The 25,275-nt window shown below is 39.5% G+C and overlaps 1 long non-coding RNA gene across 1 annotated transcript in view; it reads left to right on the top strand.

Annotated features, from left to right (window-relative positions):
• The window catches only part of LOC143773696 (uncharacterized), a 60,578-nt gene extending 39,545 nt beyond the window's left edge, over positions 1-21,033 (top strand). Inside the window, exons 2-4 of the long non-coding RNA XR_013215313.1 lie at positions 10,071-10,229; positions 15,423-15,581; positions 20,779-21,033. This is a non-coding gene — a long non-coding RNA (uncharacterized LOC143773696). The remainder of the gene's footprint in view (positions 1-10,070; positions 10,230-15,422; positions 15,582-20,778) is intronic.
• Positions 21,034-25,275: the final 4,242 nt, after the last annotated feature.

Here is a 25,275-nt window from a genome sequence, read left to right as displayed (position 1 = left end):
ACCTCAACACAAAAACACTACATCAATCAGTGGGAGAAAAATATTGGCCTCAGTCAGGGCTTGTGTGCCACTGCTGTGTGTGCTATCTCTCATTCAGTGGGCTATAGCAAGCCTATTTTTTTTTTTTTTTTTTTTTAATATTATTTGGTTTCTAAAGTCTCCCTGAAAAAAAAAAAAAAACCTAAAAAAACAGTGGGAGAGTAATATTGCCCTTTCAGCTTGTGTGCCAGTCTTGACTCCTGGGTGTGCCACCTCTCTCCCTCTCATTCAGTGGGCCATAGAAAGCCTATTTATTTATTTTTTTAATATTATTTGGTTTCTAATTCTCCCTGAAAAAAAAAAAAAAAACCTAAAAAAACAGTGGGAGAATAATATTGCCCTTTCAGCTTGTGTGCCAGTCTTGACTCCTGGGTGTGCCACCTCTCTCCCTCTCATTCAGTGGGCCATAGAAAGCCTATTTATTTTTTTTTTTAAAATATTATTGGGTTTCTAAAGTCTCCCTGAAAAAACAAAAAATACATAAAAAAACAGTGGGAGAGTAATATTGCCCTTTCAGCTTGTGTGCCAGTCTTGACTCCTGGGTGTGCCACCTCTCTCCCTTTCATTCAGTGGGCCATAGAAAGCCTATTTATTTTTTCCGTGATTTGTGTTCTAAATTCTACCTCAACACAAAAACACTACATCAATCAGTGGGAGAAAAATATTGGCCTCAGTCAGGGCTTGTGTGCCACTGCTGTGTGTGCTATCTCTCATTCAGTGGGCTATAGCAAGCCTATTTTTTTTTTTATTTTTTTTTTTAATATTATTTGGTTTCTAAAGTCTCCCTGAAAAAAAAAAAAACCTAAAAAAACAGTGGGAGAGTAATATTGCCCTTTCAGCTTGTGTGCCAGTCTTGACTCCTGGGTGTGCCACCTCTCTCCCTCTCATTCAGTGGGCCATAGAAAGCCTTTTTTTTTTTTGGTTTTTTTAATATTATTTGGTTTCTAAAGTCTCCCTGAAAAAAACAAAAAAAACATAAAAAACAGTGGGAGAGTAATATTGCCCTTTCAGCTTGTGCGCCAGTCTTGACTCCTGGTTGTGCCACCTCTCTCTCTCTAATTGTGGGCCATAGAAAGCCTTTTTTTTTTTTTTTTTTTAATATTATTTGGTTTCTAAAGTCTCCCTGAGAAAAAAAAATAAATAAATTAGGTGGGAGATTAATATTGACATTAGTGCTTGAGTGACAGTCCTGCGTGTGTGTCATCTCTGTGATTTTGTGCCACAGAAAACAGAGTGTGTAACATTGTGCCTGATTTTCCTTGTGGTCTCACCAACCTGTTAAGGGATATTGAAATCATACTGAAGTTATAGCTCACCGTGTAAGTTGTTTGACAGCAACAAATAAAGTTACTTTGGTTAAGATTTTAAAACAATGAGGAAGTCTGGTGCAAGAGGTCGTCGTGGGCATTCATTGTCAGCTGGTAATGATGGTAGTGGTAGTGGAGCATCAGGTGGTCGTGGGGATAAAAATATTCCACCTAAGTCTGGAGCTGTGGAGCCAGTTTCGTCGTCAGGCTACACAAGGCCTCGAACGCTCTCTTTTCTGGGAGTAGGAAAACCGCTTTTAAAGGCGGAGCAGCAACAGCAAGTTTTGGCTTACATTGCAGACTCAGCCTCTAGCTCTTTTGCCTCCTCTTCCGAAACTGGTAAATGTAAAAGCAGCGCGTCGCTTGTGGATGTTCACGGTCAGGGACAAGTCGCTTCCTTGTCCTCCTCAGCAAAAACTACAACAAGAGAGAAGGATGCAGCAGGCGACACAACGGGTCACTCCATGGAGCTCTTTACACATACCGTCCCTGGCTTAGAAAGTGAAACATTTAACAGGCCATGCCCATTACAAGTATATTCTGACATGGAGTGCACTGATGCACAGCCACAGCCAGAGTACTATGCTGCTCCTTTGACTCAGACCACCACATTGCCCTCTCAGGGTACAGATCCACAATCAGACCCTGATGAGACTATGTTGCCCCGCCACGAACGCTATACCACCGACCGACACAGTGACACAGACGAAGTTGCACACGAGCTCGAAGAGGAGGTAATAGATGACCCAGTTATTGACCCCGATTGGCAGCCATTGGGGGAACAGGGTGCAGGCGGCAGTAGTTCAGAAGCGGAGGTGGAGGAGGGGCCGCAGCAGGCATCAACATCGCAACAGGTTCCATCTGCCGGGCCCGTATCTGGACCAAAACGCGTGTCAAAGCCAAAACCTGTTGGAGCACAGCGTTGCCATCCGGTTAAAGCTCAGTCTGCAATCCCTGAAAAGGGATCCGAGTCTAGGAAGAGTGCAGTCTGGCATTTTTTTAAACAACATCCAACTGATCAGCGCAAAGTCATCTGTCAAAAATGTTCAACTAGCTTAAGCAGAGGTCAGAATCTGAAAAGTCTAAATACTAGTTGCATGCATAGACACTTAACCACCATGCATTTTCAAGCCTGGACTAACTACCAAACGTCCCTCAAGGTTGTAGCACCCTCGGCCAATGAAGCTAGTCAGCAACGCAACATCCCTTCCGTCACTGTAAGGCCACCATTTTCCGCACCACCGGCAGTATCTGTGCAGGTTTCTTTGCCAGCCAAAAGCAGTCAGGGTCAGGGAATCACCAGTTTTGTAGGAGGAAATATTGCATCTAGGGCACCGGCGGAAACAATACCGTCTCCAACCGTCTCTCAGTCTGCCATGTACACCGGCACACCCGAAAGTTCCACGATCTCCAGCTCTCCAGTCCAGCTCACCCTACATGAGACTCTGGTTAGAAAAAGGAAGTACTTATCCTCGCATCCGCGTACACAGGGTTTTAACGCCCACATAGCTAGACTAATCTCGTTAGAGATGATGCCCTACCGGTTAGTTGAAAGCGAAGCTTTCAAAGCCCTGATGGAGTACGCTGAACCACGATACGAGCTACCCAGTCGACACTTTTTTTCCAGAAAAGCCATCCCAGCCCTGCACCAGCATGTTAAACAGCGCATCGTCCATGCACTCAGGCAATCTGTGAGTACAAAGGTGCACCTGACTACAGATGCATGGACCAGTAGGCATGGCCAGGGACGTTATGTGTCCATCACGGCACACTGGGTGAATGTGGTGGATGCAGGGTCCACAGGCGACATCAATTTAGGGACAGTTGTGCCTAGCCCACGGTCTAGGAAACAGTTGGCTGTAGGCGTTCGCACCCCCTCCTCCTCCTCCTCCTCGTCCTCCTGCAGAAGCTACAGCTCTTCCACAGAACGCAGTCTGCCAACCACTCCATCGGCAGATGACACTGTTGCACACCAGTTGTCCCATTATGGGCCAGCTACTGCCAAGCGTCAGCAGGCTGTATTGGCTATGAAGTGCTTGGGCGACAATAGACACACCGCGGAAGTTCTGTCCGAGTTCTTGCAACAAGAAACGCAGTCGTGGCTGGGCACAGTAGATCTTGAGGCAGGCAAGGTAGTGAGTGATAACGGAAGGAATTTCATGGCTGCCATCTCCCTTTCCCAACTGAAACACATTCCTTGCCTGGCTCACACCTTAAACCTGGTGGTGCAGTGCTTATTGAAAACTTATCCTGGGTTCTCCGACCTGCTCCTCAAAGTGCGTGCACTTTGCTCACATATCCGACGTTCGCCTGTACACGCCAGCCGTATGCAGACCTATCAGCGGTCTTTGAACCTTCCCCAGCATCGCCTAATCATAGACGTTGCAACAAGGTGGAACTCAACACTGCACATGCTTCAGAGACTGTGCGAACAGAGGCGTGCTGTTATTTATTTGTGGGAGGATACACGGGCAGGCAGTAGGATGGCAGACATGGAGTTGTCAGGTGTGCAGTGGTCTAAGATACAAGACATGTGTCAAGTCCTTCAGTGCTTTGAGGAATGCACACGGCTGGTTAGTGCAGACAACGCCGTAATAAGCATGAGCATCCCCCTAATGCGTCTGCTGATGCAAAGTTTGACGCACATAAAGGAGCAGGCGTCTGCACCAGAGGAAGAGGAAAGCCTTGATGACAGTCAGCCATTGTCTGGTCAGGGCAGTGTACAGGACGAGGTAGCGGGCGAAGAGGAGGTGGAGGACGAGGAGGATGATGGGGATGAGTATATTTTTAATGCCGAACCTTTCCCGGGGGCACAGGAATTTGGTTGCGTGTCACGGCCGGGTTCTGGTTTTTTGAGGGACACAAGTGACGTAGATTTGCCTGCAACTGCCCCTCAACCAATCACAACCGGAGATTTGACAACTGGAACTTTGGCCCACATGGCGGATTATGCCTTACGTATCCTAAAAAGGGACACACGCATTACGAAAATGATGAACGATGACGATTACTGGTTGGCCTGCCTCCTTGATCCACGCTATAAAGGCAAATTGCAAAATATTATGCCACATGAGAACTTGGAACTAATATTAGCAACCAAACAATCAACTCTTGTTGACCGTTTGCTTCAGGCATTCCCAGCACACAGCGCACGTGATCGTTCTCACACGAGCTCCAGGGGGCAGCAGACTAGGAGTGTTAGGGGTGCACACATCAGAAGTGGCGTTGGACAGAGGGGTTTTCTGACCAGATTGTGGAGTGATTTTGCTATGACCGCAGACAGTACAGGTACTGCTGCATCAATTGAAAGTGACAGGAGACAACATTTGTCCAGTATGGTTACTAACTATTTTTCATCCCTTATCGATGTTCTCCCTCAACCGTCATTCCCATTTGATTACTGGGCCTCCAAATTAGACACCTGGCCAGAATTGGCAGAATATGCATTGCAGGAGCTTGCTTGCCCGGCAGCAAGTGTACTATCAGAAAGAGTATTCAGTGCTGCAGGTTCAATATTAACCGAAAAAAGGACTCGTCTGGCTACCCAAAATGTTGACGATCTAACATTCATTAAAATGAACCACAACTGGATTTCGAAATCTTTTGCCCCACCTTGCCCGGCCGACACCTAGCTTTCCTATGAAAAGCTCTTGCCTGTGAATTACTTTTCTAATGTCTAATTTGCTGCAGCTGATTGTACAGCATACGACATGTTTACACCTCCCTAAATGGCAAAACTCCCCACACGGGGCCGTGGTATCGCGACTTGGCGCAAGCACCCGTGAGACTGCTGTTTGTCTGAAGAGGTGGGTGTGCTCGCTTTTGGTTGACGGCATTGCTACTGGGTCCCTCATAGTACAATGTAGTGTCTCTGGCGGTGGTGGTGCGCACCCAACGTCAGACACACCGTTGTAACATGAGGGGCCCTGGGGCGGTCCCGCCGGCCTCAAGAGAGTTCCCCCCTACCCCAGCTCAAAATGTGCTCTACCACGTGCAAAATTATGTCGCACAGCTCCACCAATCTTTAGTCTATTCGCTGACATCATTCAATGTCTGGCACTGACAATACAAATTTGTAGACATCTATGATGCAACTTAAAGTAGTCTGTGTCTGTGTCCTATATTGGCACCATTAAATAGTTACTGCCAAATTACTATGTCAGAAACTCAGTAGATGAGCCCACCCCTGTACCTAAGTATGCCACCTTTTTTTTTTGTTTTGGTTGTTTTGCGAGACATTAACATCTATTTATATTTTGGGAGTACTGGGACAGACACTCCTTGCACTACTCCTCCACTCACCACCAAGCTGCCTGTGTATCCATGTAACCGCTGTAAAACTGCCATGAGCCTATTGTTTGTTATTTTAGGCCTTTGATAGCCTGTCTGCGGCCCCTACTTGCAATACTCCTCCACTGACCACCAAGCTGCCTGCCCGTGTATCCATGTAACCGCTGTAAAACTGCCATGAGCCTATTGTTTGTTATTTTAGGCCTTTGATAGCCTGTCTGCGGTCCCTACTTTAAATACTCCTCCACTGACCACCAAGCTGCCTGCCCGTGTATCCATGTAACCGCTGTGAAACTGCCATGAGCCTATTGTTTGTTATGTTAGGCCTTTGATAGCCTGTCTGCGGTCCCTACTTTAAATACTCCTCCACTGACCAGACCACTGCTGCCCGTGTACCCCTGGAACCAATTATAAAGTGCCTACAGCCAGCCCATTTTCTTATGTTAGGCCTTTGAAGCCTGTCTGCGGTCCCTACTTTAAATACTCCTCCACTCACCACCACCAAGCTGCCTGCCCGTGTATCCATGTAACCGCTGTGAAACTGCCATGAGCCTATTGTTTGTTATGTTAGGCCTTTGATAGCCTGTCTGCGGTCCCTACTTTAAATACTCCTCCACTGACCAGACCACTGCTGCCCGTGTACCCCTGGAACCAATTATAAAGTGCCTACAGCCAGCCCATTTTCTTATGTTAGGCCTTTGAAGCCTGTCTGCGGTCCCTACTTTAAATACTCCTCCACTGACCAGACCACTGCTGCCCGTGTACCCCTGGAACCAATTATAAAGTGCCTACAGCCAGCCCATTTTCTTATGTTAGGCCTTTGAAGCCTGTCTGCGGTCCCTACTTTAAATACTCCTCCACTGACCACCAAGCTGCCTGCCCGTGTATCCATGTAACCGCTGTAAAACTGCCATGAGCCTATTGTTTGTTATTTTAGGCCTTTGATAGCCTGTCTGCGGTCCCTACTTTAAATACTCCTCCACTGACCACCAAGCTGCCTGCCCGTGTATCCATGTAACCGCTGTAAAACTGCCATGAGCCTATTGTTTGTTATTTTAGGCCTTTGATAGCCTGTCTGCGGCCCCTACTTGCAATACTCCTCCACTGACCACAATGCTGCCTGGAGTGCCTGCCTGTGTATCCATGTAACCGATGTAAAACTGCCATGACTGCCTACTGTTTGTTATTTTAGGCCTTTGATAGCCTGTCTGCAGCCCCTACTTGCAATACTCCTCCACTGACCACACCAATGCTGCCCGTGTACCCCTGGAACCTATTTAAAAGTTCATAGAGCCTAGTTATATATTTTATTTACTATTAATAAGGCCATGATGGACTACGCTGTACCACGCTACAAGCTAACCAGTCGACACTTCTTTTGCGAGAAAAGCCATCCCAACCCTCCACCAGCATGTAGAAGACCGCATTGTCCATGCACTCTGGCAATCTGTGAGTACAAAGGTGCACCTGACAACAGACGCATGGACCTGTAGGCATGGCCACGGAAGATTACGTGTCCATTACGGCGCAATGGGTTAATGTGGTGGATGCATGGTCCACAGGGGACAGCCTACTAAGTCTGTCTGCAGTCCCTAATTCAAATTGTCCTCCACTGTCTAAATCGGAACTTCCACCTTCTGGCTTTCGGCCTATAGTATCAGAAATTAAACTGCATTTGGCCTTCAACTTTGGTTAGGGCCTACTAACGGCTTCTGCCCCTCCCTGGTGTTGCCCTCAACTAAATAAAGCTGAGCTTCAACCTTCTGGTCCAAATTACCATTTTGAAAAATGCAATAGGCTTTTCAGGCCTACTAAAGGTGTCTGTCTGTGTGCCCCTCCCTGGTGTTGTCCTCAACTAAATAAAGCTGAGCTTCAACCTTCCGGCTCTCATTATGTGGTTTTAAAAAAAAAAATGGTGGTTAGGGCCTACTAACGGCTTCTGCCCCTCCCTGGTGTTGCCCTCAACTAAATAAAGCTGAGCTTCAACCTTCTGCTCCAAATTACCATTTTGAAAAATGCAATAGGCTTTTCAGGCCTACTAAAGGTGTCTGTCTGTGTGCCCCTCCCTGGTGTTGTCCTCAACTAAATAAAGCTGAGCTTCAACCTTCCGGCTCTCATTATGTGGTTTTAAAAAAAAAAATGGTGGTTAGGGCCTACTAACGGCTTCTGCCCCTCCCTGGTGTTGTCCTCAACTAAATAAAGCTGAGCTTCAACCTTCCGGCTCTCATTATGTGGTTTTAAAAAAAAAAATGGTGGTTAGGGCCTACTAACGGCTTCTGCCCCTCCCTGGTGTTGCCCTCAACTAAATAAAGCTGAGCTTCAACCTTCTGCTCCAAATTACCATTTTGAAAAATGCAATAGGCTTTTCAGGCCTACAAAAGGTGTCTGTCTGTGTGCCCCTCCCTGGTGTTGTCCTCAACTAAATAAAGCTGAGCTTCAACCTTCCGGCTCTCATTATGTGGTTTTAAAAAAAAAAATGGTGGTTAGGGCCTACTAACGGCTTCTGCCCCTCCCTGGTGTTGCCCTCAACTAAATAAAGCTGAGCTTCAACCTTCTGCTCCAAATTACCATTTTGAAAAATGCAATAGGCTTTTCAGGCCTACTAAAGGTGTCTAAAACAAAAAACGAAGAAAAACCGAAACAAAGTCCAAAATATGAATTATAAATTTTATTAAAATATATATAATATGATATAACAGTGGGAAAAATACCATAAAAGGAACATCACCAGGGACAAATAGTGAAATTAAATAAAACACCTAATGTGATAATTTATATATAAATAAATCTATACCCATGGGCAGGAAATTACATATAGCAGCCAGGAGAATAAATAAATAAATAAATAAACTTTAAAAAAATATATGAATATATATATATATGTGACTCAAAAAAGAATCTAAATTTGGAGATTTTAGTGGCAAATAATAGTGCTGGATCTAAGAATTATAAATTATATAATAATCATAGTGATATGGTCATAGTGACCGTGAAGATGAATTATCCAACAGAGGACGAATATATACAAAAGGAGGAAGCCACCTAATATTACCTGCTGCGTGAGCCAAATGGGGTAGAGGTCCCTGGGATGTGCCGAGCCCCGACGCGCGTTTCGGCGTCTGCCTTCGTCAGGGGGTGGCTACATCCAAGGGAAACCGAGTATTTATGTAATGGGCAACCAATGAGAGGGGGAGCGGGTGTGGAGTGACGCACGCTAGCATAGGAGGTCACAGGAAGGCGCCGGTCCACAAACCAATGTATCCCCGGCGCCGCGATCAGCTGACGCGACACAGGGGAACATGGGAGAGGGGGCGGAGCCAACCAGGACACTATGACAGCGCGCGTACCACCCGGCCCCCGGTCATTGGATGAGCGGGACCATGTGATGCCGCAGGTCCTGGAAGGGTAAAGAAACCCAAAACCATGTCTCCTATCATTGGGGAAGCGGGACCACGTGATGACGAAGGTCCTAGAAGGGTAAAGTAACCCTGACGACGTGAATATAAATATAAATATAAATATATGTGTACAATAAGGAGTGCAATGTGCTAAACAAAAGAAAAGTATATATAAATATGTATAAATATACACATATACATATAAAATATACAAAATACAAAAGGGGTGCTATATATAAATATAAATATAAATATAATACATAATATTATTATTGTGGAATAAATGATGCCTAGAAGATAAGAATAAAAACGTGCCTAATTAAAAATATAAAATTGAATAATACAAAATATGAGAAAATAAATAATTATTGATATAAATAAAGTGATTGCCAAGTGAAAATTGGCATACAAATACCGTTACAAAACCCAACAAATTATGTGCGAAAAGAATAAAATTAATACAAAAATAATATGTGTATATATGTATGAGGAGATGAAAGAAAAAGAAAAAGAAAAAGAAAAAGTAAGAAATAATAATAATAAATAAAGTAAAAATAAAAATAAAAATAAAAATAAAATAAAAAATAATATATAAAAAATAAAAAATAATTGATGAATAAAAAAAAATATATATATAAATAATGATGAATGAAAAAATAATAAATAAAAATAAAAATAAAAAATAAATAAATAGTATATAAAAAATGAATAAAAATAATAAATAAAAATAAAAATGCAAGTAATGAATAATGCGTGAAAGATTAAAAATAAAAAATTATTATAAATAAATACATATATACATACATACATACAATCATAATACAACCAATATATATACAAAAAAATAAAAAAAATAAAAAAAAAAAAATAAAAAAACAAAATAACTTCAAATAAGCAAAAAATATATATATATATATATATCGTGAATACTACATAGTCAGGGCATAAAAAGGACAAAAAATAGGACAAAAAATATATATATATATAAGCGACAGTATAATAGAAGGTAATGACACTTGGTTTATGCACTCCACAGTCCAATTTCTTCAATTGTGATCCACATCAACAAAAGACGGCAGTATGGCACACAACCAAAGTCCAAGAACACCCAAAAGGGGATCCACGACCACAAGAGACCCCAGTGGCAAAAGAAAATAAGAGAAAACTGAAAAGGAGAAAAGTGAAGAAAATCAAAGTAAGTACCATATTATATATATATAAATGATTAAAATATGACCAAAAGGAGACATTGAAATACATATAGATAATTAAAACCAAATATACAGGACCATATTTATTAGTATAATAGTACAAATTAAAAACCATAAAACCTTGGATGATCAGGTGGAAAAAACAAGGGAGGGATTTACAAGAAAGGAACAAAACTGATATTTTCATTTAAACCTAGAGGATGCATGGTATTGAGTGTCCATATCCATCTAGTCTCGGTTTGTGCTAACCTTTGACTAGTATTGCCACCACGTATTGAAGGTTCTATTCTATCAATGCCTCTTATCCTCAATAAAGAAGGATCGCAATTATGGAATTGCCTAAAATGTTTCGGAATAGTCTTTAAGGTGGAAATGTCATCCACATTTAATGCAGCCGTTATACCGTTAACATGTTCTCGTACACGTATTTTAAATTGACGAGTAGTGAGGCCAATATAAATTTTCTGACACGGACATGTGGCATAATAAATCACAGCCTTGGTTTCGCAATTAATGAAATGGTTAATATTAAAACGTCTTGATCCAGTCGAGTCTGTAAATGTATCTGTTCTTTCAATGTTAGAACAGGCCACACAATGACCACACTGAAAAGAACCTCTCTTTTGCTTGAACTGTGAGAGAAAAGTTTTTGATTCGCTATGATAGTGACTTTTCACCAATGTATCACGGATGTTTTTGGGACGGCGAAATGTAATACTGGGTTCCTTTGAAAGGTACTTAGATAATGTACTATCAGCCAATAGAATGGGCCACGCTTTTTGTAAGATGTTCCGCATCTTCTGATTCTGGGTATGATATTGAGTGATAAAACGTGCTTGTCTTGAATTTGAGGATTTTGTAGATGAATAGAGTAATTCATTCCGAGTGGAATGCTTAGCTCTATTAAATGCTCTCTTTATGCATCGACGGCTGTAGCCTCGATCCATAAATCTAGTCTTTAATTCCTCAGCACGTACCTCGAAGTCTTCATTAGTGGAACATAAACGTCTAAGGCGTAAAAATTGGCCAACTGGAATAGAACGTATTAGCGGCATTGGATGAGCAGATGATGCATGGAGTAATGCATTAGTAGACGTGTCCTTCCTATAGATGTCTGACTGAAGAATATTGAATTTGTCACGTTTAATTAGTACATCTAAAAACTCGATTTTATTGGTATCATAATGATACGTAAGATGAATGTTACGATCATTTTCATTAAGTTGTGCCATAAATTCATGAAGAGACTCAGCCGAGCCTTGCCAAATGAAAAAGATGTCATCGATGTACCGTGTCCAAAAAAGAACACGGCACATCGAATGACAATTGTCCGATAGAAAGAGGTCCCTCTCCCACAGCCCCAGGAACAGATTGGCGTATGCAGGTGCATATGATGCGCCCATTGCTGTACCCTGGAGCTGCAGGAAGAAGGACCCCTTAAAAATGAAAAAACTATGTGTGAGACTAAACTCCAAAATCTCAATAATAAAATCAGACATAGCAGATGAATTATTAGACATGGATAAAAAGTATTTTGTCGCTTGTATACCATCAGAATGTTTTATGCTGGTATACAGCGACTCTACGTCACACGTGACTAATATAGAGTCGTCATCAATATGAAGACCATCAATTTTCTTCAGAAAGTCACTCGTGTCACGCGTATAGGAAGGTAAACATTCAACCAATGACTGTAATTTAGAATCAATGAATCTGCCTATTTTCTCAAGATAGTTTGAATTGCCAGAAACAATAGGCCTACCGGGAGGTGATACAGCATTTTTGTGTATCTTCGGTAGAAGATAAAAGGTGGGTATGCATGGTTCTTTAATTATAAGAGCCAGATTTAGTTCCTTCGATATGGTACCCATTTCATTGGCCTTATTTAGAATAGTGGTAAGTTCAGATGAAAAAGCAGACAGGGGATTATACGTGAGTTTTTTATAACACGTTTTGTTCTTAAGGTGTCTGAATGCTTCAGCTTCATACATACTTGTGGGCCATATCACAATGTTGCCACCTTTATCTGCAGATTTGATGACCACATTAGGCAGATTTTTTAATTTCTCAAGACTTTTCCTCTCTTCAAAATTCAAATTGCCTTTAGTTATATGCCGAGGTATCTTTTTAAATTCCTCACTCACAATTTTGACAAACAGGTCGATATTAGGACAGGATGCAAACGGAGGAAATTTTTTTGAACGTGGCGCGATACAAGGAGGAATCTTACCTCCTTCTGGTGTAGAGTTTTCTTGAGCCAGTTCATTTAGTATTTGTAATGCCTCCTGCTCCGTGTCTGTTGGAAATAGATCATAAATAGTATCATCATGAAAATGTTTTTTGAACATTAAGGACCTCGCAAAGAGGTGCAAGTCCTTAATGGCCAAAAAGGGATCAAAAGAAGAGTCTGGACAAAAAGAAAGGCCCTTATGTAGGACCTCAAGATCTGTTTGGGAAAGAAGGTGAGTACTCAAATTGATTACCTTTAGGCGGTTGTCATCAGGAGAGTGATTAGTATTGCGATTATAGGGTGCATTACGCAAATTCCGTTTGCGTTTAAATGCATCTTTATATGAAGTAGAAGAGGAGGCCGAGGCATCAGAATATTCACTAAGTGATGGAGTAGAGGAAACAGATGGAGTACGAGTCCGTGTTGGATTAGTAATCTGAGATCTTCTCCATCTATAAATTTTATTCATTTGGAGATCCTTCATATCTCTTGTTAGTTTCGTGGCTTGATTAGCTTGGATATCCTTTACCCAGACATCTAATTCCTTTTCAACAGATGCGTTCATGGATAGAAAATCCTCACTAGAAAGTTGGGTCTTGGCCATGGTATAAATAGAATCCAGTTGTAGATCAATGTTGGCAATATTCTTTGTATTAAGATTAATTAATAGTTCCATACATTTTTTGGATGTTTGGTTACATTCATCCTCCCAACATTTAATGAATTCCTCATCATCAATGGGGAATGAGGGTATCACCTTTACTCGCAAACCTCTAGGAATTAGATCTTTAGAGATATAATTTTGAAGAAAAGCTTTGTTCCACCATAGGCGTGTGCGTTTATGCAATAAAGTTTTAATGTTGGAATTAAAATCGGTTAACCCCTGGCCACCTGAGCCATTGGTATTAGACCCACCACTACCGAACAGTTGATTTACTTGACCAAGCCAGGATAGTTCCTTGGCTTTTAGATCCATAGCCATAGAGCAAAAACCTGTGCAAAACACAGTATGAACAGTTAGATATATCTCAAGGCACGGTGCATACAATAATTATACTTAAAAGAAAAATATTTTATACATATCTAAATCTATAGCCACTGATGTGCACCAATGGAAAAATAGAATGGACATTCGGAACCATATAGAACAAAAAACGAAGAAAAACCGAAACAAAGTCCAAAATATGAATTATAAATTTTATTAAAATATATATAATATGATATAACAGTGGGAAAAATACCATAAAAGGAACATCACCAGGGACAAATAGTGAAATTAAATAAAACACCTAATGTGATAATTTATATATAAATAAATCTATACCCATGGGCAGGAAATTACATATAGCAGCCAGGAGAATAAATAAATAAATAAACTTTAAAAAAATATATGAATATATATATATATGTGACTCAAAAAAGAATCTAAATTTGGAGATTTTAGTGGCAAATAATAGTGCTGGATCTAAGAATTATAAATTATATAATAATCATAGTGATATGGTCATAGTGACCGTGAAGATGAATTATCCAACAGAGGACGAATATATACAAAAGGAGGAAGCCACCTAATATTACCTGCTGCGTGAGCCAAATGGGGTAGAGGTCCCTGGGATGTGCCGAGCCCCGACGCGCGTTTCGGCGTCTGCCTTCGTCAGGGGGTGGCTACATCCAAGGGAAACCGAGTATTTATGTAATGGGCAACCAATGAGAGGGGGAGCGGGTGTGGAGTGACGCACGCTAGCATAGGAGGTCACAGGAAGGCGCCGGTCCACAAACCAATGTATCCCCGGCGCCGCGATCAGCTGACGCGACACAGGGGAACATGGGAGAGGGGGCGGAGCCAACCAGGACACTATGACAGCGCGCGTACCACCCGGCCCCCGGTCATTGGATGAGCGGGACCATGTGATGCCGCAGGTCCTGGAAGGGTAAAGAAACCCAAAACCATGTCTCCTATCATTGGGGAAGCGGGACCACGTGATGACGAAGGTCCTAGAAGGGTAAAGTAACCCTGACGACGTGAATATAAATATAAATATAAATATATGTGTACAATAAGGAGTGCAATGTGCTAAACAAAAGAAAAGTATATATAAATATGTATAAATATACACATATACATATAAAATATACAAAATACAAAAGGGGTGCTATATATAAATATAAATATAAATATAATACATAATATTATTATTGTGGAATAAATGATGCCTAGAAGATAAGAATAAAAACGTGCCTAATTAAAAATATAAAATTGAATAATACAAAATATGAGAAAATAAATAATTATTGATATAAATAAAGTGATTGCCAAGTGAAAATTGGCATACAAATACCGTTACAAAACCCAACAAATTATGTGCGAAAAGAATAAAATTAATACAAAAATAATATGTGTATATATGTATGAGGAGATGAAAGAAAAAGAAAAAGAAAAAGAAAAAGTAAGAAATAATAATAATAAATAAAGTAAAAATAAAAATAAAAATAAAAATAAAATAAAAAATAATATATAAAAAATAAAAAATAATTGATGAATAAAAAAAAATATATATATAAATAATGATGAATGAAAAAATAATAAATAAAAATAAAAATAAAAAATAAATAAATAGTATATAAAAAATTAATAAAAATAATAAATAAAAATAAAAATGCAAGTAATGAATAATGCGTGAAAGATTAAAAATAAAAAATTATTATAAATAAATACATATATACATACATACATACAATCATAATACAACCAATATATATACAAAAAAATAAAAAAAAAAAAAAAAAATAACTTCAAATAAGCAAAAAATATATATATATATATATATATATCGTGAATACTACATAGTCAGGGCATAAAAAGGACAAAAAATAGGACAAAAAATATATATATATATAAGCGACAGTATAATAGAAGGTAATGACACTTGGTTTATGCACTCCACAGTCCAATTTCTTCAATTGTGATCCACATCAACAAAAGACGGCAGTATGGCACACAACCAAAGTCCAAGAACACCCAAAAGGGGATCCACGACCACAAGAGACCCCAGTGGCAAAAGAAAATAAGAGAAAACTGAAAAGGAGAAAAGTGAAGAAAATCAAAGTAAGTACCATATTATATATATATAAATGATTAAAATATGACCAAAAGGAGACATTGAAATACATATAGATAATTAAAACCAAATATACAGGACCATATTTATTAGTATAATAGTACAAATTAAAAACCATAAAACCTTGGATGATCAGGTGGAAAAAACAAGGGAGGGATTTACAAGAAAGGAACAAAACTGATATTTTCATTTAAACCTAGAGGATGCATGGTATTGAGTGTCCATATCCATCTAGTCTCGGTTTGTGCTAACCTTTGACTAGTATTGCCACCATGTATTGAAGGTTCTATTCTATCAATGCCTCTTATCCTCAATAAAGAAGGATCGCAATTATGGAATTGCCTAAAATGTTTCGGAATAGTCTTTAAGGTGGAAATGTCATCCACATTTAATGCAGCCGTTATACCGTTAACATGTTCTCGTACACGTATTTTAAATTGACGAGTAGTGAGGCCAATATAAATTTTCTGACACGGACATGTGGCATAATAAATCACAGCCTTGGTTTCGCAATTAATGAAATGGTTAATATTAAAACGTCTTGATCCAGTCGAGTCTGTAAATGTATCTGTTCTTTCAATGTTAGAACAGGCCACACAATGACCACACTGAAAAGAACCTCTCTTTTGCTTGAACTGTGAGAGAAAAGTTTTTGATTCGCTATGATAGTGACTTTTCACCAATGTATCACGGATGTTTTTGGGACGGCGAAATGTAATACTGGGTTCCTTTGAAAGGTACTTAGATAATGTACTATCAGCCAATAGAATGGGCCACGCTTTTTGTAAGATGTTCCGCATCTTCTGATTCTGGGTATGATATTGAGTGATAAAACGTGCTTGTCTTGAATTTGAGGATTTTGTAGATGAATAGAGTAATTCATTCCGAGTGGAATGCTTAGCTCTATTAAATGCTCTCTTTATGCATCGACGGCTGTAGCCTCGATCCATAAATCTAGTCTTTAATTCCTCAGCACGTACCTCGAAGTCTTCATTAGTGGAACATAAACGTCTAAGGCGTAAAAATTGGCCAACTGGAATAGAACGTATTAGCGGCATTGGATGAGCAGATGATGCATGGAGTAATGCATTAGTAGACGTGTCCTTCCTATAGATGTCTGACTGAAGAATATTGAATTTGTCACGTTTAATTAGTACATCTAAAAACTCGATTTTATTGGTATCATAATGATACGTAAGATGAATGTTACGATCATTTTCATTAAGTTGTGCCATAAATTCATGAAGAGACTCAGCCGAGCCTTGCCAAATGAAAAAGATGTCATCGATGTACCGTGTCCAAAAAAGAACACGGCACATCGAATGACAATTGTCCGATAGAAAGAGGTCCCTCTCCCACAGCCCCAGGAACAGATTGGCGTATGCAGGTGCATATGATGCGCCCATTGCTGTACCCTGGAGCTGCAGGAAGAAGGACCCCTTAAAAATGAAAAAACTATGTGTGAGACTAAACTCCAAAATCTCAATAATAAAATCAGACATAGCAGATGAATTATTAGACATGGATAAAAAGTATTTTGTCGCTTGTATACCATCAGAATGTTTTATGCTGGTATACAGCGACTCTACGTCACACGTGACTAATATAGAGTCGTCATCAATATGAAGACCATCAATTTTCTTCAGAAAGTCACTCGTGTCACGCGTATAGGAAGGTAAACATTCAACCAATGACTGTAATTTAGAATCAATGAATCTGCCTATTTTCTCAAGATAGTTTGAATTGCCAGAAACAATAGGCCTACCGGGAGGTGATACAGCATTTTTGTGTATCTTCGGTAGAAGATAAAAGGTGGGTATGCATGGTTCTTTAATTATAAGAGCCAGATTTAGTTCCTTCGATATGGTACCCATTTCATTGGCCTTATTTAGAATAGTGGTAAGTTCAGATGAAAAAGCAGACAGGGGATTATACGTGAGTTTTTTATAACACGTTTTGTTCTTAAGGTGTCTGAATGCTTCAGCTTCATACATACTTGTGGGCCATATCACAATGTTGCCACCTTTATCTGCAGATTTGATGACCACATTAGGCAGATTTTTTAATTTCTCAAGACTTTTCCTCTCTTCAAAATTCAAATTGCCTTTAGTTATATGCCGAGGTATCTTTTTAAATTCCTCACTCACAATTTTGACAAACAGGTCGATATTAGGACAGGATGCAAACGGAGGAAATTTTTTTGAACGTGGCGCGATACAAGGAGGAATCTTACCTCCTTCTGGTGTAGAGTTTTCTTGAGCCAGTTCATTTAGTATTTGTAATGCCTCCTGCTCCGTGTCTGTTGGAAATAGATCATAAATAGTATCATCATGAAAATGTTTTTTGAACATTAAGGACCTCGCAAAGAGGTGCAAGTCCTTAATGGCCAAAAAGGGATCAAAAGAAGAGTCTGGACAAAAAGAAAGGCCCTTATGTAGGACCTCAAGATCTGTTTGGGAAAGAAGGTGAGTACTCAAATTGATTACCTTTAGGCGGTTGTCATCAGGAGAGTGATTAGTATTGCGATTATAGGGTGCATTACGCAAATTCCGTTTGCGTTTAAATGCATCTTTATATGAAGTAGAAGAGGAGGCCGAGGCATCAGAATATTCACTAAGTGATGGAGTAGAGGAAACAGATGGAGTACGAGTCCGTGTTGGATTAGTAATCTGAGATCTTCTCCATCTATAAATTTTATTCATTTGGAGATCCTTCATATCTCTTGTTAGTTTCGTGGCTTGATTAGCTTGGATATCCTTTACCCAGACATCTAATTCCTTTTCAACAGATGCGTTCATGGATAGAAAATCCTCACTAGAAAGTTGGGTCTTGGCCATGGTATAAATAGAATCCAGTTGTAGATCAATGTTGGCAATATTCTTTGTATTAAGATTAATTAATAGTTCCATAAATTTTTTGGATGTTTGGTTACATTCATCCTCCCAACATTTAATGAATTCCTCATCATCAATGGGGAATGAGGGTATCACCTTTACTCGCAAACCTCTAGGAATTAGATCTTTAGAGATATAATTTTGAAGAAAAGCTTTGTTCCACCATAGGCGTGTGCGTTTATGCAATAAAGTTTTAATGTTGGAATTAAAATCGGTTAACCCCTGGCCACCTGAGCCATTGGTATTAGACCCACCACTACCGAACAGTTGATTTACTTGACCAAGCCAGGATAGTTCCTTGGCTTTTAGATCCATAGCCATAGAGCAAAAACCTGTGCAAAACACAGTATGAACAGTTAGATATATCTCAAGGCACGGTGCATACAATAATTATACTTAAAAGAAAAATATTTTATACATATCTAAATCTATAGCCACTGATGTGCACCAATGGAAAAATAGAATGGACATTCGGAACCATATAGAACAAAAAACGAAGAAAAACCGAAACAAAGTCCAAAATATGAATTATAAATTTTATTAAAATATATATAATATGATATAACAGTGGGAAAAATACCATAAAAGGAACATCACCAGGGACAAATAGTGAAATTAAATAAAACACCTAATGTGATAATTTATATATAAATAAATCTATACCCATGGGCAGGAAATTACATATAGCAGCCAGGAGAATAAATAAATAAATAAACTTTAAAAAAATATATGAATATATATATATATGTGACTCAAAAAAGAATCTAAATTTGGAGATTTTAGTGGCAAATAATAGTGCTGGATCTAAGAATTATAAATTATATAATAATCATAGTGATATGGTCATAGTGACCGTGAAGATGAATTATCCAACAGAGGACGAATATATACAAAAGGAGGAAGCCACCTAATATTACCTGCTGCGTGAGCCAAATGGGGTAGAGGTCCCTGGGATGTGCCGAGCCCCGACGCGCGTTTCGGCGTCTGCCTTCGTCAGGGGGTGGCTACATCCAAGGGAAACCGAGTATTTATGTAATGGGCAACCAATGAGAGGGGGAGCGGGTGTGGAGTGACGCACGCTAGCATAGGAGGTCACAGGAAGGCGCCGGTCCACAAACCAATGTATCCCCGGCGCCGCGATCAGCTGACGCGACACAGGGGAACATGGGAGAGGGGGCGGAGCCAACCAGGACACTATGACAGCGCGCGTACCACCCGGCCCCCGGTCATTGGATGAGCGGGACCATGTGATGCCGCAGGTCCTGGAAGGGTAAAGAAACCCAAAACCATGTCTCCTATCATTGGGGAAGCGGGACCACGTGATGACGAAGGTCCTAGAAGGGTAAAGTAACCCTGACGACGTGAATATAAATATAAATATAAATATATGTGTACAATAAGGAGTGCAATGTGCTAAACAAAAGAAAAGTATATATAAATATGTATAAATATACACATATACATATAAAATATACAAAATACAAAAGGGGTGCTATATATAAATATAAATATAAATATAATACATAATATTATTATTGTGGAATAAATGATGCCTAGAAGATAAGAATAAAAACGTGCCTAATTAAAAATATAAAATTGAATAATACAAAATATGAGAAAATAAATAATTATTGATATAAATAAAGTGATTGCCAAGTGAAAATTGGCATACAAATACCGTTACAAAACCCAACAAATTATGTGCGAAAAGAATAAAATTAATACAAAAATAATATGTGTATATATGTATGAGGAGATGAAAGAAAAAGAAAAAGAAAAAGAAAAAGTAAGAAATAATAATAATAAATAAAGTAAAAATAAAAATAAAAATAAAAATAAAATAAAAAATAATATATAAAAAATAAAAAATAATTGATGAATAAAAAAAAATATATATATAAATAATGATGAATGAAAAAATAATAAATAAAAATAAAAATAAAAAATAAATAAATAGTATATAAAAAATGAATAAAAATAATAAATAAAAATAAAAATGCAAGTAATGAATAATGCGTGAAAGATTAAAAATAAAAAATTATTATAAATAAATACATATATACATACATACATACAATCATAATACAACCAATATATATACAAAAAAAAAAAAAAAAAAAAAAAAAAAAAAAAAATAACTTCAAATAAGCAAAAAATATATATATATATATATATCGTGAATACTACATAGTCAGGGCATAAAAAGGACAAAAAATAGGACAAAAAATATATATATATATAAGCGACAGTATAATAGAAGGTAATGACACTTGGTTTATGCACTCCACAGTCCAATTTCTTCAATTGTGATCCACATCAACAAAAGACGGCAGTATGGCACACAACCAAAGTCCAAGAACACCCAAAAGGGGATCCACGACCACAAGAGACCCCAGTGGCAAAAGAAAATAAGAGAAAACTGAAAAGGAGAAAAGTGAAGAAAATCAAAGTAAGTACCATATTATATATATATAAATGATTAAAATATGACCAAAAGGAGACATTGAAATACATATAGATAATTAAAACCAAATATACAGGACCATATTTATTAGTATAATAGTACAAATTAAAAACCATAAAACCTTGGATGATCAGGTGGAAAAAACAAGGGAGGGATTTACAAGAAAGGAACAAAACTGATATTTTCATTTAAACCTAGAGGATGCATGGTATTGAGTGTCCATATCCATCTAGTCTCGGTTTGTGCTAACCTTTGACTAGTATTGCCACCACGTATTGAAGGTTCTATTCTATCAATGCCTCTTATCCTCAATAAAGAAGGATCGCAATTATGGAATTGCCTAAAATGTTTCGGAATAGTCTTTAAGGTGGAAATGTCATCCACATTTAATGCAGCCGTTATACCGTTAACATGTTCTCGTACACGTATTTTAAATTGACGAGTAGTGAGGCCAATATAAATTTTCTGACACGGACATGTGGCATAATAAATCACAGCCTTGGTTTCGCAATTAATGAAATGGTTAATATTAAAACGTCTTGATCCAGTCGAGTCTGTAAATGTATCTGTTCTTTCAATGTTAGAACAGGCCACACAATGACCACACTGAAAAGAACCTCTCTTTTGCTTGAACTGTGAGAGAAAAGTTTTTGATTCGCTATGATAGTGACTTTTCACCAATGTATCACGGATGTTTTTGGGACGGCGAAATGTAATACTGGGTTCCTTTGAAAGGTACTTAGATAATGTACTATCAGCCAATAGAATGGGCCACGCTTTTTGTAAGATGTTCCGCATCTTCTGATTCTGGGTATGATATTGAGTGATAAAACGTGCTTGTCTTGAATTTGAGGATTTTGTAGATGAATAGAGTAATTCATTCCGAGTGGAATGCTTAGCTCTATTAAATGCTCTCTTTATGCATCGACGGCTGTAGCCTCGATCCATAAATCTAGTCTTTAATTCCTCAGCACGTACCTCGAAGTCTTCATTAGTGGAACATAAACGTCTAAGGCGTAAAAATTGGCCAACTGGAATAGAACGTATTAGCGGCATTGGATGAGCAGATGATGCATGGAGTAATGCATTAGTAGACGTGTCCTTCCTATAGATGTCTGACTGAAGAATATTGAATTTGTCACGTTTAATTAGTACATCTAAAAACTCGATTTTATTGGTATCATAATGATACGTAAGATGAATGTTACGATCATTTTCATTAAGTTGTGCCATAAATTCATGAAGAGACTCAGCCGAGCCTTGCCAAATGAAAAAGATGTCATCGATGTACCGTGTCCAAAAAAGAACACGGCACATCGAATGACAATTGTCCGATAGAAAGAGGTCCCTCTCCCACAGCCCCAGGAACAGATTGGCGTATGCAGGTGCATATGATGCGCCCATTGCTGTACCCTGGAGCTGCAGGAAGAAGGACCCCTTAAAAATGAAAAAACTATGTGTGAGACTAAACTCCAAAATCTCAATAATAAAATCAGACATAGCAGATGAATTATTAGACATGGATAAAAAGTATTTTGTCGCTTGTATACCATCAGAATGTTTTATGCTGGTATACAGCGACTCTACGTCACACGTGACTAATATAGAGTCGTCATCAATATGAAGACCATCAATTTTGTATGCACCGTGCCTTGAGATATATCTAACTGTTCATACTGTGTTTTGCACAGGTTTTTGCTCTATGGCTATGGATCTAAAAGCCAAGGAACTATCCTGGCTTGGTCAAGTAAATCAACTGTTCGGTAGTGGTGGGTCTAATACCAATGGCTCAGGTGGCCAGGGGTTAACCGATTTTAATTCCAACATTAAAACTTTATTGCATAAACGCACACGCCTGTCCTCAACTAAATAAAGCTGAGCTTCAACCTTCCGGCTCTCATTATGTGGTTTTAAAAAAAAAAATGGTGGTTAGGGCCTACTAACGGCTTCTGCCCCTCCCTGGTGTTGCCCTCAACTAAATAAAGCTGAGCTTCAACCTTCTGCTCCAAATTACCATTTTGAAAAATGCAATAGGCTTTTCAGGCCTACAAAAGGTGTCTGTCTGTGTGCCCCTCCCTGGTGTTGTCCTCAACTAAATAAAGCTGAGCTTCAACCTTCCGGCTCTCATTATGTGGTTTTAAAAAAAAAAATGGTGGTTAGGGCCTACTAACGGCTTCTGCCCCTCCCTGGTGTTGTCCTCAACTAAATAAAGCTGAGCTTCAACCTTCCGGCTCTCATTATGTGGTTTTAAAAAAAAAAATGGTGGTTAGGGCCTACTAACGGCTTCTGCCCCTCCCTGGTGTTGTCCTCAACTAAATAAAGCTGAGCTTCAACCTTCCGGCTCTCATTATGTGGTTTTAAAAAAAAAAATGGTGGTTAGGGCCTACTAACGGCTTCTGCCCCTCCCTGGTGTTGCCCTCAACTAAATAAAGCTGAGCTTCAACCTTCTGCTCCAAATTACCATTTTGAAAAATGCAATAGGCTTTTCAGGCCTACAAAAGGTGTCTGTCTGTGTGCCCCTCCCTGGTGTTGTCCTCAACTAAATAAAGCTGAGCTTCAACCTTCCGGCTCTCATTATGTGGTTTTAAAAAAAAAAATGGTGGTTAGGGCCTACTAACGGCTTCTGCCCCTCCCTGGTGTTGTCCTCAACTAAATAAAGCTGAGCTTCAACCTTCCGGCTCTCATTATGTGGTTTTAAAAAAAAAAATGGTGGTTAGGGCCTACTAACGGCTTCTGCCCCTCCCTGGTGTTGTCCTCAACTAAATAAAGCTGAGCTTCAACCTTCCGGCTCTCATTATGTGGTTTAAAAAAAAAAAATGGTGGTTAGGGCCTACTAACGGCTTCTGCCCCTCCCTGGTGTTGCCCTCAACTAAATAAAGCTGAGCTTCAACCTTCTGCTCCAAATTACCATTTTGAAAAATGCAATAGGCTTTTCAGGCCTACTAAAGGTGTCTGTCTGTGTGCCCCTCCCTGGTGTTGTCCTCAACTAAATAAAGCTGAGCTTCAACCTTCCGGCTCTCATTATGTGGTTTTAAAAAAAAAAATGGTGGTTAGGGCCTACTAACGGCTTCTGCCCCTCCCTGGTGTTGTCCTCAACTAAATAAAGCTGAGCTTCAACCTTCCGGCTCTCATTATGTGGTTTTAAAAAAAAAAATGGTGGTTAGGGCCTACTAACGGCTTCTGCCCCTCCCTGGTGTTGCCCTCAACTAAATAAAGCTGAGCTTCAACCTTCTGCTCCAAATTACCATTTTGAAAAATGCAATAGGCTTTTCAGGCCTACTAAAGGTGTCTGTCTGTGTGCCCCTCCCTGGTGTTGTCCTCAACTAAATAAAGCTGAGCTTCAACCTTCCGGATCTCATTATGTGGTTTTAAAAAAAAAAATGGTGGTTAGGGCCTACTAACGGCTTCTGCCCCTCCCTGGTGTTGCCCTCAACTAAATAAAGCTGAGCTTCAACCTTCTGCTCCAAATTACCATTTTGAAAAATGCAATAGGCTTTTCAGGCCTACTAAAGGTGTCTGTCTGTGTGCCCCTCCCTGGTGTTGTCCTCAACTAAATAAAGCTGAGCTTCAACCTTCCGGCTCTCATTATGTGGTTTTAAAAAAAAAAATGGTGGTTAGGGCCTACTAACGGCTTCTGCCCCTCCCTGGTGTTGTCCTCAACTAAATAAAGCTGAGCTTCAACCTTCCGGCTCTCATTATGTGGTTTTAAAAAAAAAAATGGTGGTTAGGGCCTACTAACGGCTTCTGCCCCTCCCTGGTGTTGCCCTCAACTAAATAAAGCTGAGCTTCAACCTTCTGCTCCAAATTACCATTTTGAAAAATGCAATAGGCTTTTCAGGCCTACAAAAGGTGTCTGTCTGTGTGCCCCTCCCTGGTGTTGTCCTCAACTAAATAAAGCTGAGCTTCAACCTTCCGGCTCTCATTATGTGGTTTTAAAAAAAAAAATGGTGGTTAGGGCCTACTAACGGCTTCTGCCCCTCCCTGGTGTTGTCCTCAACTAAATAAAGCTGAGCTTCAACCTTCCGGCTCTCATTAAGTGGTTTTAAAAAAAAAAAAATGGTGGTTAGGGCCTACTAACGGCTTCTGCCCCTCCCTGGTGTTGTCCTCAACTAAATAAAGCTGAGCTTCAACCTTCCGGCTCTCATTAAGTGGTTTTAAAAAAAAAATGGTGGTTAGGGCCTACTAACGGCTTCTGCCCCTCCCTGGTGTTGCCCTCAACTAAATAAAGCTGAGCTTCAACCTTCTGCTCCAAATTACCATTTTGAAAAATGCAATAGGCTTTTCCGGCCTACTAAAGGTGTCTGTCTGTGTGCCCCTGCCTGG

This window comes from Ranitomeya variabilis, chromosome 5 (genome assembly GCF_051348905.1).
Source record: "Ranitomeya variabilis isolate aRanVar5 chromosome 5, aRanVar5.hap1, whole genome shotgun sequence".
NCBI lineage: Eukaryota > Metazoa > Chordata > Amphibia > Anura > Dendrobatidae > Ranitomeya > Ranitomeya variabilis.
Note: the sequence above shows the minus strand (reverse complement) of the source record. Positions and strands in the feature narration are given on the sequence as shown.